The following is a 13,225-nucleotide window of genomic DNA, read 5'->3' as shown; positions in this document are numbered from 1 at the left end:
AGGAGTCTTGGTTTGGTGCTGTCAGATAAGCACTGGACTACTAACTACAACATCTGCCATTCAAATTTACTAGTTGCTCTTTGGAAACCCTATACAGGATTACTATGAGTTGGAACTGACTTGACACCACTTAACTATAACAATGTATACTCAGCAGTATATATAGGAACTCTGGTAGCACAGTAGGTTATGCATTGGGCTGCTAACCACTAGGTCAGCAGTTCGAATTTGCTAGCCTCTCCTTGGGAGGAAGATGAGGCTACCTGCTTCTGTCAAAATTTGCAGTCCGAGAAACCCACAGGGGCTGTTTTACTCTTCCTACAGGATTGCTTACAGTCCAAATAGACCTGAGAGTAGTGGGTTGGATTTTTCATATTCATAATTATTCTGGAAAAACTCTGACTCTCCTATGAAGAACATCAGACATAATTTGGCTTATGCTTTGTAGAGTTGCTATGGGTCAGAAGCGACTGAAGGCACTTAACAACTACAACATATGAATAGGAGGCTTTCTGCCCCCATGAAGCTTTGAGAAGCCTTGGAAACTCTATATAAGGTCCCTGTAAGTAAAAACCAACTCGATGGCACTTAACAGCAACAACACGTGTTTTCAATGAGCAGCTGGTACATTTGAACCTCCGACTTTGTGGTGAACAGTCTAGTGGTTATACTACAAGTGCCACACTAGGACTCCATTTGGCATTTATTTGGGATACTGTTGGTTGGTTGGTGATGTGCCGTGGAGTCAGTTCCGACGCATAGCAACTCTGTACAGGGTTTCCAAGGTTTCTTTACCAGAGCAGAAAGCCTCATCTTTCTACCATGGAACAGCTGGTAGTTTCAAACTGCTGACCTTGCGGTTCATGGCCCGATTCTTAACCACTACGCTGTATAGAACTACATAAAATAATTCTAAAAATTAGTTGAAATCAATGATTCTGAACCAGGGGCAATTTGCCCTTCAGGGGACAAATGTTGAATCATTTTGGGTTGTCCCAGTTGGGAGTGGTGGCTGCTGCCCCTACAAATCCCAGTAGTATCAAAACACTGGTCTAAAGAGACTTTTACAAAGAATCCATACAGAGATATCTAGGCATTGATTCTTGCATTTTAGATACATTTCAATTTCTTATGGGAAGACAATTCTTCAATGTTCCTATTTGAAAGAAGTTACATGTCATTCTGTTATTATTTTTTAAAATAATTATAGTAAAATTTATTTTTGATGTGTAATTCTATGAGTGTTAACAAATGCAGCATCATATATCCGCCACTACAATTGATACAAAACACTTCCATCATCCCCCAAATTCCCTCATGCTACCTGCTTGTTGGAGTCCTGGTGTGGCACTGTAGGTTAATGCGTCAGATTGCAAAGCCATTTGAACTGCAAGCTTGGTGGTTCAAGCTCACCAGCTGCTCCTTGGAAACCCTGTACAGGGTCGCTATGGGTCGGAAATGACTCGACGGCACTTAACAACAACCCCTTTGTTGGACTTCTGGTGTGAGGATGTAGGATCACCACTGGATTGTGAACCACAGACCAGCAGTTCAAATCTACCAGCTGCCCGTTGGAAACACTATACAGGGTCGCTATGAGTTGAAACTGACTTGATGGCACTTAACAACAAACAACAACACCTTTGTCGCAAAAGCTGGATAATGAATAAGGAAGACAGAAGAATTATTGCTTTGAAATTGTGGTTTGGGGAATAATATTAAATATACTGTGTACTGCCAGAAGAACGAACAAATCTGCTTTGGAAAAAGTACAGCCAGAATGCTACTCAGAAACAAAGATATGAGACTGTGTCTCACGTACTTTGAACATGTTATCAGGGGGGACCAGTCCCTGGATAAGGAGGCCATGCTTAGTAAGCAAAAGGTCAGTGAAAAAGAGGAAGACTCTCAATTTGATAGAATGACAGTGGTTGCCAGGGGGCCCAAACATAGCAATGATTATGAGGATAACATAGGACCAGGCAGTGTATGGAGAGTTCTATTGTATGGAGAGTCACTATGAGTCAGAACTGACTGGATAACCCCTAAGTACAGCAATCTGTTGGAGCCAATAATCCTTTTCTATCCACTTCCATCCTTTTGTCAACGAATCTGTCTGTTGTCCCCATAGTTTTGTCTTTTCCATAATGTTATATAAATGGAATCATACAGTATGTGGCTGTCGGTGTTTGGCTTCTTGCATTTAGCATAAGACAATTGAGACGTATTCCCGTATCAATAGTTTGTTCTTTTATTGCTATAGATATCCCAGTTAGTCTATCTTGTCATTTGCAGAAGGACGTTATTCTATTGTTTTAATATCAAAACTCTATAATCTAAATTCACCTTATACGATTTGTTTGTCATCTAGCAAATCAAATAACAGATCTGTCTCACATCCTGTGCATAGTGAAATTCCAAATTGAATCTGCAAATCAAATGCACACAGGTGGCAGTTGCTCTGTTTTTGATCATTCTGCATTTCCCCCCACCTTAATATGCAGTCAGGATTGTGCTGGGTAGGATGATCTCCAAACACAACTCATAGCCCAGCATAACAGTCAGTATTCAGCAACAAACTGATACCAGCCTCAAAGGAGTTGAAAAGAATTCCATGAGGGGACTGTGTGCAAATGGGTGAGCAGTGTTAGAACCAAGTGCTAATGAAACACCCAGAGACCAGCCACTCCAGGAGGCTGTGACTTCTAGTCCCAAAAGGCAAGTTGGGAAACTGTGTTACCCGAGTGGAGGAAGACCTGTTGTTAAGTGTCATTGAGTTGGTTCTGACTCATAGCGACCCTGTGGTTCAAACTGACCTTGCAGGGCAGTGTTGTATCCTATAGCAAAGTGGGGCCCTGGAAACAGGGCCACCCAGCAAGAGCTATAGTCAAAGTAGGGTGTGGAGAGGCAGAGAGAGTGGGGGAAATAAATATTTGGATCCCTTTCTATTCCCTCCGTGTATACTCCTTGGTGCTTCCCATTAGCTGAACGGAGTGAGAAGCTATTGGTCAAGACGGGTGTAGCCGCAGAACCTGAGACACTGGGCAACGTAGAGAAAGATGGGGTGGGACCAGGGTGTACCCAGTACACCCATAGACTGGCCCTCAGTTTTGCCTTTCTATCTGCACTGGTTTGTGCTCTTGCTCTCACCTCGATGCCCGTCTTAAGCCCAATTGACAGACCACCAATTCCTGAAGATCTTTTTCCCATTCATCACTTCATACTGCCACCCATGGGTTTTCATCTTTTCTCACGTAATCCTACTTTTCATAACGCTAGTTGCATTTCTATATTATAAACCTCTGAAGATGTCATTTTATGCAGTCTTAAGTGATTCCTTAACTCGAAGTCCTGGTGGCACAGTGGTTAAGAGCTCGGCTGGTTCAAACCCACCCACCAGTTGTTCCATGGAAGAAAGATGTGACAGTCTCTGCTTCTGTAAAGATTGTTAAGTGCTGCCGAGTGGGTTCCGGCTCATAGCAGCCCTGTATAGGGTTTCCCAGGAGTGGCTGGTGAGTTTGAACTGCCAACTATGTGAGCCATGGAAACCGTATGTGACAGTTTTAGCTTTACTCTGCCTAATAGAGTTAGTCGTAGTGTAGTGGCTTGTGAGTTGCTGTGATTCTGAAAGCTATGCCACCAGTATTTGAAATACCAGAAGAGTCACCCATGGGGGACAGGTTTCAGAAAAGCTTCCAGAGGAATACAGACTAGGAAGAAGGAGTGACGAACTACTTCCGAATATTAAGTCACTGAAAACCTTATGAATAGCAGAGAAACACTGTCAGATTTAGTGCCAGAAAATGAGCCCCTCAGGTTGGAAGGCACTCAAAATGCGTCTGGGGAAGAGTGGCAGCATCAATGGGCTCAAGTGTGGTAACAATTGTAGGGTTGGCCCAGGACCGGTCAGTGTTTCATTGTGTTGTGCATAGGGTCACTATGAGTCAGTACCGACTTGATGGTACCTATCAACAACAACAACAACAGTAGAGTTACTGTGATTCAGAACTGACTCAAAACCAGTTTAGGTTTCTGGTTTTAACTGAATGTGCTCTTCCCTTTTGGTTTTCTTATTCTAGGTCTTTGTGATCTCTTTTGTCTCATCTGTATGAACTTGAGTGGCATATACCTTTCCTAATTTTAAACCATTCAGTATCCCTTTGTTCTGTTCTAGCAACTGCCTTTTGTCTATGTTATAGGTTCTTCATGAGCACAATTAAGTGTTCTGAACCTATTCTTCACAATGTGATCCATAGTTTGTCATGATTTACACAGTTGTTGGTGGTTCAAGCTCACCAGCTGCTCCTTGGAAACCCTATACAGGGTCGCTATGGGTCAGAATCGACTCGACGACACTCAACAACAACAAGCCTTGGCACAGTCAGTAAAGCACAAGTAAACGTCTTTCTGGTATTCTCTGCTTTCAGCCAAGATTGTCTGTTGTCAGCAATGATATCCCTAGTTCCACATCCTCTTCGGAATCCAGCTTGAATTTCTGCCATTCCCTATCGACGTACTGTTGCAACTGTATTTGAGTTATCTTCAGCAAAAATGTATTTACATGTGACGTTAATGATATTGTTCAATGATTTCTGCATGACCTTTTGTCCCATCTCTTTAGAATGGGCACAACAAATTGAGGAAGCAATTGAGGTGCTCATTTATCCATGCCAAGATCGTTTTCAAGTGTTGAAAAACAAAGATGTCAGCTTGAAGACTAAGATGCGCCTGACCCAAGCCATGGTACTATCAATAATCTCATATGCATGCGAAAGCTGTACAGTAAATAAGGAAGACCGTAGAATTGGTGCTTTTGAGTTGTGGTGTTGGAGGAGAATATTGAAAGTGCCATGGGCTGCCGAAAGAACCAATAGATCCGTTTTGGAAGAAGTGCAGTCAGAGTGCTCCTTGGAGTCCAAGATGGCCAAACTTAGTCTCTCATACTTCGGACATATTGTTAGGAGGGACCAGTCACTGGAGAAGGATATCATGTTTGATAAGGTGACCCCCAACGAGATGGATTGGCCAAGTGGCAGCATTGATGGACTCAAGAGTGGCAACAGTAGTGAGGTTGGCACAGGATTGGGCAGTTTTTCGTTCTGCTGTGCATAAGGTTGCTATGGGTTGGTACTGACTCTATGGCACCTAATAATAACAATATTCAGAAGTATTTCATCACTCCTTCTTCCTAGTCTGTCTTCATCTGGAAGCTCATCTGAAACCTGTCCACCATTGATGACCCTGCTGGTATTTAAAATACCAGTGGCATAGCTTCCAGAATCACAGCAACTCACAAGCCACCACAGTATGACAAACTGACAGAGGAGTGGTGGTATTTTTTTCACTAGTTGAGGCTTGAATTGTTTCTTCAGTTATTTCAGTTTGAAAAATGCTCAATGTGCTCTTCCCTTTTGGTTTTCTTATTCTAGGTCTTTGCACATTTTATTATTATACTTGATAGTGTCTTTTTGAATTGCCCTTTGAAATTTCCTGTTAAACTCTTTTCCCTCTTCATTTCTTCAGTTGCTTTAGCTTCTCTACACTCAAGAGGAAGTTTCAGAGCTTTGTCTGACATCCATTTTGGCCTTTTCTTTCTTTCCTGTCTTTTCAATGTGGATGGTAAGGAGACACAACCAAATAAACACTTCTTGCTAACTTTTAAGTGGCATTTTAGAAGCTGTGTTGGAGAATTAGTTTAACATTGTGCTCTGGCCTAACCCAATATCATATGGGAATGCAGTTTGCTTGTTAATCACAATCCTTATGGGGCTAAAGTGCAGCCAGAGTGCTCCTTGGAGGCCAGGATGGCTAAGCTTCGTCTCTCCTACTTTGGACATGTAGTCCGGAGGAAACAATCGTTGGAGAAGGATGTCATGCTGGGTAGGGTGGAGGGTCAGAGAAAAAGAGGAAGACCTCCAACGAGATGGATCGGCTAGGTGGCATCATTGATGGACTCGGGGGTGGCAGCGGTGGTGAGGTTGGCCCAGGATCGAACATTGTTTCGTTCTGCTGTGCATGGAGTCGCTATGAGTCGGTTCCGACTCGATGGCACCTGACAACAACAATGGGGCTAAAGAGGAAAAGAAAACAACAGAATGTGAACTTAATGGTATTCCTATGAGATCATAGCTCAGTGCTGTGGCTCACCTCCGCATTGCCCTATTAAGTAGTTTCGAATGCCTTCTTCCTTGTCTTAAGCTGCTTTCATCCTTGGAGATCAGCATTTCTTTGGCTATCCTAGCCAAATGTGAAGCGGTGGGCTCTGGGGTTGCAACAACTATTGTATCACTCACTGAATCACGGAAGAGAAACAGCTGGTCTGGCTCAAAAAGTGTGTGTAGCTTTTCTCATTAATCAGTTTGTGTGACTCTCCTGAAACCCTGAGAAGGGGCAGATATTACTGGTCGATATTGGTCCATGGTAATAAAATGTAGAATTTAGAAGTCCCAATGGTATCTTCTCACGTCAGAAATGTTTGTTTTACTTTCTTTCCTCCCTTCAGGGAGAAAACCGACAGCTGATGACAGAAAATATCTGGTTGTCTCTCCCCTCAAGGATTACTGTAATTACTTGATGTAGGCTGTTTAGTTTCTCTCCCAAACTGTTTGTAAGGTGTGAGTTCCAATTCTGTTCACTTTCCAGTTAGCCATTGGTCCAGAAGCTTCCAGTAGAGGGCAATCTAATCCTTTGATTCTAGCGACATGGCCACCAAAACCAAACCCCATTGCTTGCCAGTGGATTCGAAGTCATGTTGACTCCATATGTTATACCGTAAAACTGCAAGCAGTGTAGTGGTTAAGAGTTGGTATGCTAACCTCAAGGTCAGCAGTTTGAAACTACCTGCTGTTCAATGGGAGAAAGATGAGTCTTTCTGCTTCCATAGAGACTTTTTTTTTTTTTTTTTTTTTTAACAAGAATGTTCTTAGCTTTATTTGTCATAACCAAAGACTGGAAACAAATTAGGTGTCCTTCAAGGGGCAAATGGTTAGACAAACCCATAGTGTCATCACACTATGGGTTATTACTCTGCAATTAAAATAAGCAAACAAATACATGTATGGTACCATAAAGATTACAGCTGGAAAAACAGATCTTTAAAAGAACCTATGCTAGAGTCCTGGTGTGGCGCTGTGGGTTAATGCGCCAAACTGCAAAGCCATTTGAACTGCAAGGTGGGCGGTTCAAGCTCACCAGCTGCTCCTTGGAAATCCTATACAGGGTCGCTGTGGTTCAGAATCAACTCGATGGCACTTCACAACAACAACAAAGATTTATAACCTCAGAAACCTTATGCAGGGTCACTATGAGTAGGAACCGACTCCACAGCACACCACCTACCACCAGCAGCATGTTGTTGTTGGTATTAAGTGCCGTCAAGATGATTCCGACCCACAGCAACCCTGTATAAGTTTTCCAAGGAGAAGCTGTTGAGCTTGAACCGCCTACCTTGCAGTTCAAATGGCTTTGCAGTTTGGCGCATTAACCCACAGCGCCACACCAGGACTCCAGCATAGGTTATTTTAAAGATCTGCTTTTCTAGCTGTAATCTTTATGGTACCATACTGTCAGGCATGTTGTTTCTTAGCACTAATGGATAAGTTGGAACCACCCTTTCTTTTTTTTTTTTTGGTTAGCAGGCTAGCAGTCAGCTGACCACAGACAGTTGTCCCCACCTCTATGATTGGACTGATGAATGGAGGGGATTGGTCATTTGGAACCTGTCGTTCCCTTAGAAAACTCAGGTGCTCATCCCTTCATATGGCATTTCCTGGTTGATTTAACTGTCAGATCTGCTTCCAGGGTCCCTAAGTACTTACAGTAGTATTCAAGGAACACTTTAGTGGAGAGACAGATCTTACAGTTTTTGGATCTACCTTTTTATCTTATGAGATTTAATTGGAATAAAAAACTTCGGTATGGATTATATCTCAATGTAAAAAAAAACACAAACAGAAATCCTTACCACTGAACCAATAAATAACACCATGATAAATAGAGAAAAGGTAGAAGTTGTTAAAAACTTTGTTTTACTTAAATCTACTATCAGCACTTATAGAAGTACCATTCAAGAAATCAAAAGACGTATTACATCAGGCAAATCTGCTGCACAAGACCTCTTTAAAGTGTTTAGGAACAAAGATGTCAGCTTGAGGACTAAGGTGCTTCTGACCCAAACCATGGTATATTTAATAACCTCATATGCATGTGAAAGTTGGACAATAAATAAGGAAGAAGAGTTGATGCTTTTGTGCTATGGTGTTGGATGAGAATATTAAAGGTACCATGGACTCTCAGAAGACTGAATAAATCTGTGTTGGAAACACAGCCAGAATGCTCCCGAGAAGCAAGGATGGCGAGACTTGGACTCTCATCCCTGGAGAAGTACATCATGCTCAGTAAAGTGGAGGGTCAGCAAAAAAAGAGGAAGACCCCTAATGAGATGGATTGGCACAGTGGAAGCAACAATGGGTTCAAGTGTATCAATGATTGTGATATTGGCACAGGATTGGACTGGGTGGTGTTTCGTTCTGTTGTGCATAAGATCCTTATGAGTCAGTACTGACTCAACAGCACCTAACAACAACAATAATCAGAACCCACTCCGTGGCAACTAATATCAACAACTTTTACCCCAAATTCTCCCTTCTCAGCATAAGCCATTTACAGATTCAAGTTTTGTTGTTTACAGTCTGTAAGGTAAATTGCTTTCCATTGTTTTCTTTGTAGAAACTCTGGTGGTACAATGGCTAAGCTCTGGGCTGACAATGGGTAGTGGTTGGACCCCAGCAGCCATTGCCCAGGGGAAAAGACCAGATATTCTGCTTCCATAAGGTTTAAACCTATTGTAGTCAAGTTGATTCAGATTTGACTCTGCCACATGTGGTCATTGGGGAATCAGATTTCATGGTTTGTTGTGAGTGTTTTGGTGAGACAACTGCAAAAATATTTGTTCTCTCCCTTGAAAACAATCCATTTCTCTCTAGGATTGTGGTGGGTCCCTAGGCTATGCTTTCTATGAATACTGCTAACCTCATCCACACAGGGGAAGGGAGAGGAAACGACAGTGGCCTACATGGACCCTGGCAACAGGCAGCCCAGGTGCAAGCTCTGGCTCTGAGTGGCATTGGTTAAGTCCTCTGAGACTCAGCCTTCTCATCAGCAAAATGGAAATAGCCATGTCTCTCTTGTAAAGTTATTAGGAGGCTATAAAGCCAGGTCATCTGTCTGTCTAGCATTATTATTCCTCTGGAAGGAAGTTCTCTAATTTAGTTAAGAACTGATCAACCGTTTTCATAGAGAGGTTATATCTAGGAAATGGCTCCCAATTGTAGTGTCCCAGGTCCCCAGGGGAAAAGAAAGCAAGTCTTTTCTGCATGTCTATTCTATTGGGAGCAGTCCACACCCCCAAGGAAACATCCTTTCAATTGATTGGCTGCTTGCAGCCAATCATTCTCAAGTTAACTGTCAACCGCCAAACCACTGGGAATTCTGGCCCAGTCAAGTTACACAGAACCCTAACTGTCATAGGGAAGCAGAAGACCTAGAGGTAAGAAAAGAATGGGAAAGGTGAGAGAAATTTTTATGACTCCGAATATGAATAGGTTTTTAAACTTTTTTAATCTAGAAAGATAAATAAAATATGTAAGGGACAGACTTGTGTCAAAGTGTGGAGAAAAATAGGGGGAAGAATCCCCTGGTAAAGAGACAATCTTTAGATACTTTACAAAGTATTGTTTTTTCAGTATTTTGCATCTTCACTTAAGAGGCATGCTTTATTTCTTTAACACTTTCCTGTTCCTAGCCTATGGCTGGAGAGGCAGCCTCATTATTTTCATTTTGTACTGTCTGTGAAGACAGCTCAGGTTAGGTGGGCCAAGTTGGAGGAATGACCCAGGCAGGGTAATGGAAACTTTTCTGTTCTCTTAGGAATAAATCACCAATTTTATATCTTTCCTGAATGCTACATTCTTTCAGAAAATAATATAAAAATATATGCAAGATAGCTTCTGAATTGTTTTTATTCAAGAACATTTAAGAGGAGCATTGCAAACTCATTCATCAATGTCCCTGAAACATTTCAAATGAAATGTACTCTATGAAGCAGGTGTTGAAAGTCAGTGCTGAGTTTCGAAAGTAACTCTTCAGAGCTTCTATCCTAATTTACCCTACTCTGGCAGACATTCATCCTGATTCTTTTCCAGAGTTGGACTATAATTATTACCACAGTCAGATCGAAGGGAACCATTGCCATGGTGGGACTACTACCTTTTCTTCTCAGTTCCCTTCCTCTTCTTTCTTTTCCATCATCCGCTCATACCATAGCATGCACAGCTTCTTCCTAGGACCTGTTCTAAGAGAGAAAAAGGAACCCGTGCCTTTGTTAATGATGACCTGTATGTGTCAGAGTAGAACTGTGCTTCATAGGCCTTCAAAGACTAGGTTTTTTAAAGTAGATCCTCAGACCTTTCTTTTTAATAGAGGCATTTCTGGGTGGACTTGAACCTCTAACCTTTTGTTTAGCAGTTGAGCGGGTTAACTGTTTGCCCCTTTCAAAGACTCCATTGGTCACTATTAGTCACATTCAACTGGACATCAGCTGATAAATGCCAACAGTACAATTATCAATGCCGGTCCAGGCTGGGCTCACAGGAAGGAGCTTACATTCACTGGGACTAACATTTGATGCTAACACGTATGCCCTATTTTCCTGAAGTACGTAGCAGCCAGACAACTGACCCCAATTATGTATGGTAATATATATTGTAGTATACATATTGTACTGAAAGGTGTCATCTCTGCTTCTGGACAAGCATGACTCACACACACCTACAACTAATCATTCATGCCTGGATGTACTTGCTTATGAATACTTTCCCCCTTTCCACATAGTTGGATTTCTTCATCTATAAAAAGCTTTGTATTCATTGCTAGCTCCCTGGGATACTCTTATATAATCCTACATTATGTTGTTGTTGTTGTTAAGTGCCGTCGAGTCGGTTCCGACCCATAGCGACCCTGAATAGGGTTTCCGAGGCTGTAAATCTTTACGGGAGCAGATCGCCTCATCTTTCTCCCGCGGAGCAGCTGGTAGTTTCGAACTGCTGACCTTCCGGTTCGCAGCCCGATTCGTAACCACTACGCTACCAGAGCTCCTAATCCTACATTATAATGTTGTAGGAATTTCAAAGGATGAAGTATTTTGGAGCAAAGTCCCAGTATAAAATTAATAATAATAGCTGTTTTTCTTTACTTTTTCCTCCCAATAAATGCCTATTGAAGTATAAAGAAACAAATTTTCTTCCACTTTTTTTTCAACCCTGTGGAGCAGTGGGCCCCATTGCATCCACCATTCTTATTACTATAAATACTTGGTTATTTAGCTTCTCTATTGATACTGATTATGATTTATGTTAATGTTCATTATTCTAGCATAATTTCGCCGTACACATGATTCAGTGGATCACAAGGCTTCTTATTTAGAACAGCTGAAATTGATGCCCAAACTTACTATGCTGTCCATAATGGGAACTTTCTGGGCCTTGAGTCTACATTTTCATCATATTCTTAGGTTTTGTTTTGTTTTTGTATGATGGTGAGAGGAGGTAGAACCCAATGTCTGATGTAAAAGGTTTTCTGGTAGTTCATCTCAGAATACCTTCCCTATAAATGACAAGCACTCCAACTTTTGTTCCTGTATTCACAGACACCTGAAGAGCACTGTATAGCCCTTACAGTGTACCAGACACCGTTTTAAGTGCTCCACAACTACCGTCTTATAGTCTTATGACTATGTCTCTAGTCTTATCAGGGACACTATTTTTGTTGTTGTTAAGTGCCATTCAGTTGATTCTGACCCATAGCGACCCTGTATAGGGTTTCCGAGGAGCAGCTGGTGAGCTTGAATCGCTGACCTTCCAGTTCAAATGGCTTTGCTGTCTGACGCATTAGCCCACTGCGCCACACCAGGACTCTTAGGGCAGTCATATTTACAGGCGAGGAACTGGGGTACACAAAGATTCAGTAACATGGACCACAAGAGTTAGTGAGTCACAGAACCAATATCAAATCCAGATAAGCATCCATGTACAGATCACTCTTTCACTAACACCCTTCTCAGCTCACTATGCACAAGGATTCCAAGCCATGCCATTTGCACCTATCGAATCAAAGATCTTCAAAACTATAGATACGACTTAGATTTGTATCCAAAATTTACATTGAGAAGGAATGCAAAAGTTACATAAAGTCCTTTGCTGGGGATGGGTCACTCTTGACATCCTTCCAGGATGTTAGAATTATTTTATGTTGGCCTAGCCTTGTGGTTACAAATCAGGCTGCAAACCTTAAGGTCTGCAGTTCGAAACTACCAGCTGCTCCGCGGGAGAAAGATGAGGCTTTCTGCTCCTGTAAAGATTTACAGCCTCGGAAACCCTGTACAGGGCGCTATGGGTCGGAACCAACTCTATGGCACTTAACAACAACAACAACATTTCAAAGAACAAACCCCCAAAACTCAATAAAATGTTTGCTTCCCCCTAGTTTGAACACTATTATTATCGGAAAATGAAGGCTGGCAGAGCAGTAGTTAAGCACTTGGATGTTGAAAGATTAACAGTCAGAACCCACCCAGTGGTTTTATTCAAAACATCTTTGAGGTTCTTAAGTGCTGTCCAGTTGTTTCCGGCTCACAATGACTCTGTTTCCTAGGAGTAGCTGGTGGATTTGAACCACTGACCTTTTGGTTAGCAGTCCTGTGCTTATCTTACAGCACCACACCGGGACTTCACATCATTGGCCTTCTTTAAATAGATCTATCTATTTAGAAGGTGACCTGGTGTGGCGCTGTGGGTTAATGCACTGGACTGTAACGTCAGTTTGAACTGCAAGGTTGGCGGTTTGAGCTCACCGGAAACCGGTTTCCGCTCCTTGGAAACCCTATACACCGTCACTATGGGTCAGAATCAACTTGATGGCACTTAACAACAATGGTAACAACATTTATTTAGAAGAACAAACAAATCTGTGTTGGAAGAAGTAAAGCAACAATGAGTCTTAGAAGCCAGGATAGCCAGACATCATCTCTCATACTTTGGACATATTAGTAGGAGGGACCAGTCCCTGAAGAAGGACATCATGCTTGGTAAAGTGGAAGGTCAGTGACAAAGAGGAAGTTTCCCAATGAGATGGGTTAACACAGCGGCAGCAGTAATGGGCTCACACGTAA

Source organism: Chrysochloris asiatica, unplaced genomic scaffold (genome assembly GCF_000296735.1).
Source record: "Chrysochloris asiatica unplaced genomic scaffold, ChrAsi1.0 scaffold00021, whole genome shotgun sequence".
NCBI lineage: Eukaryota > Metazoa > Chordata > Mammalia > Afrosoricida > Chrysochloridae > Chrysochloris > Chrysochloris asiatica.
Note: the sequence above shows the minus strand (reverse complement) of the source record.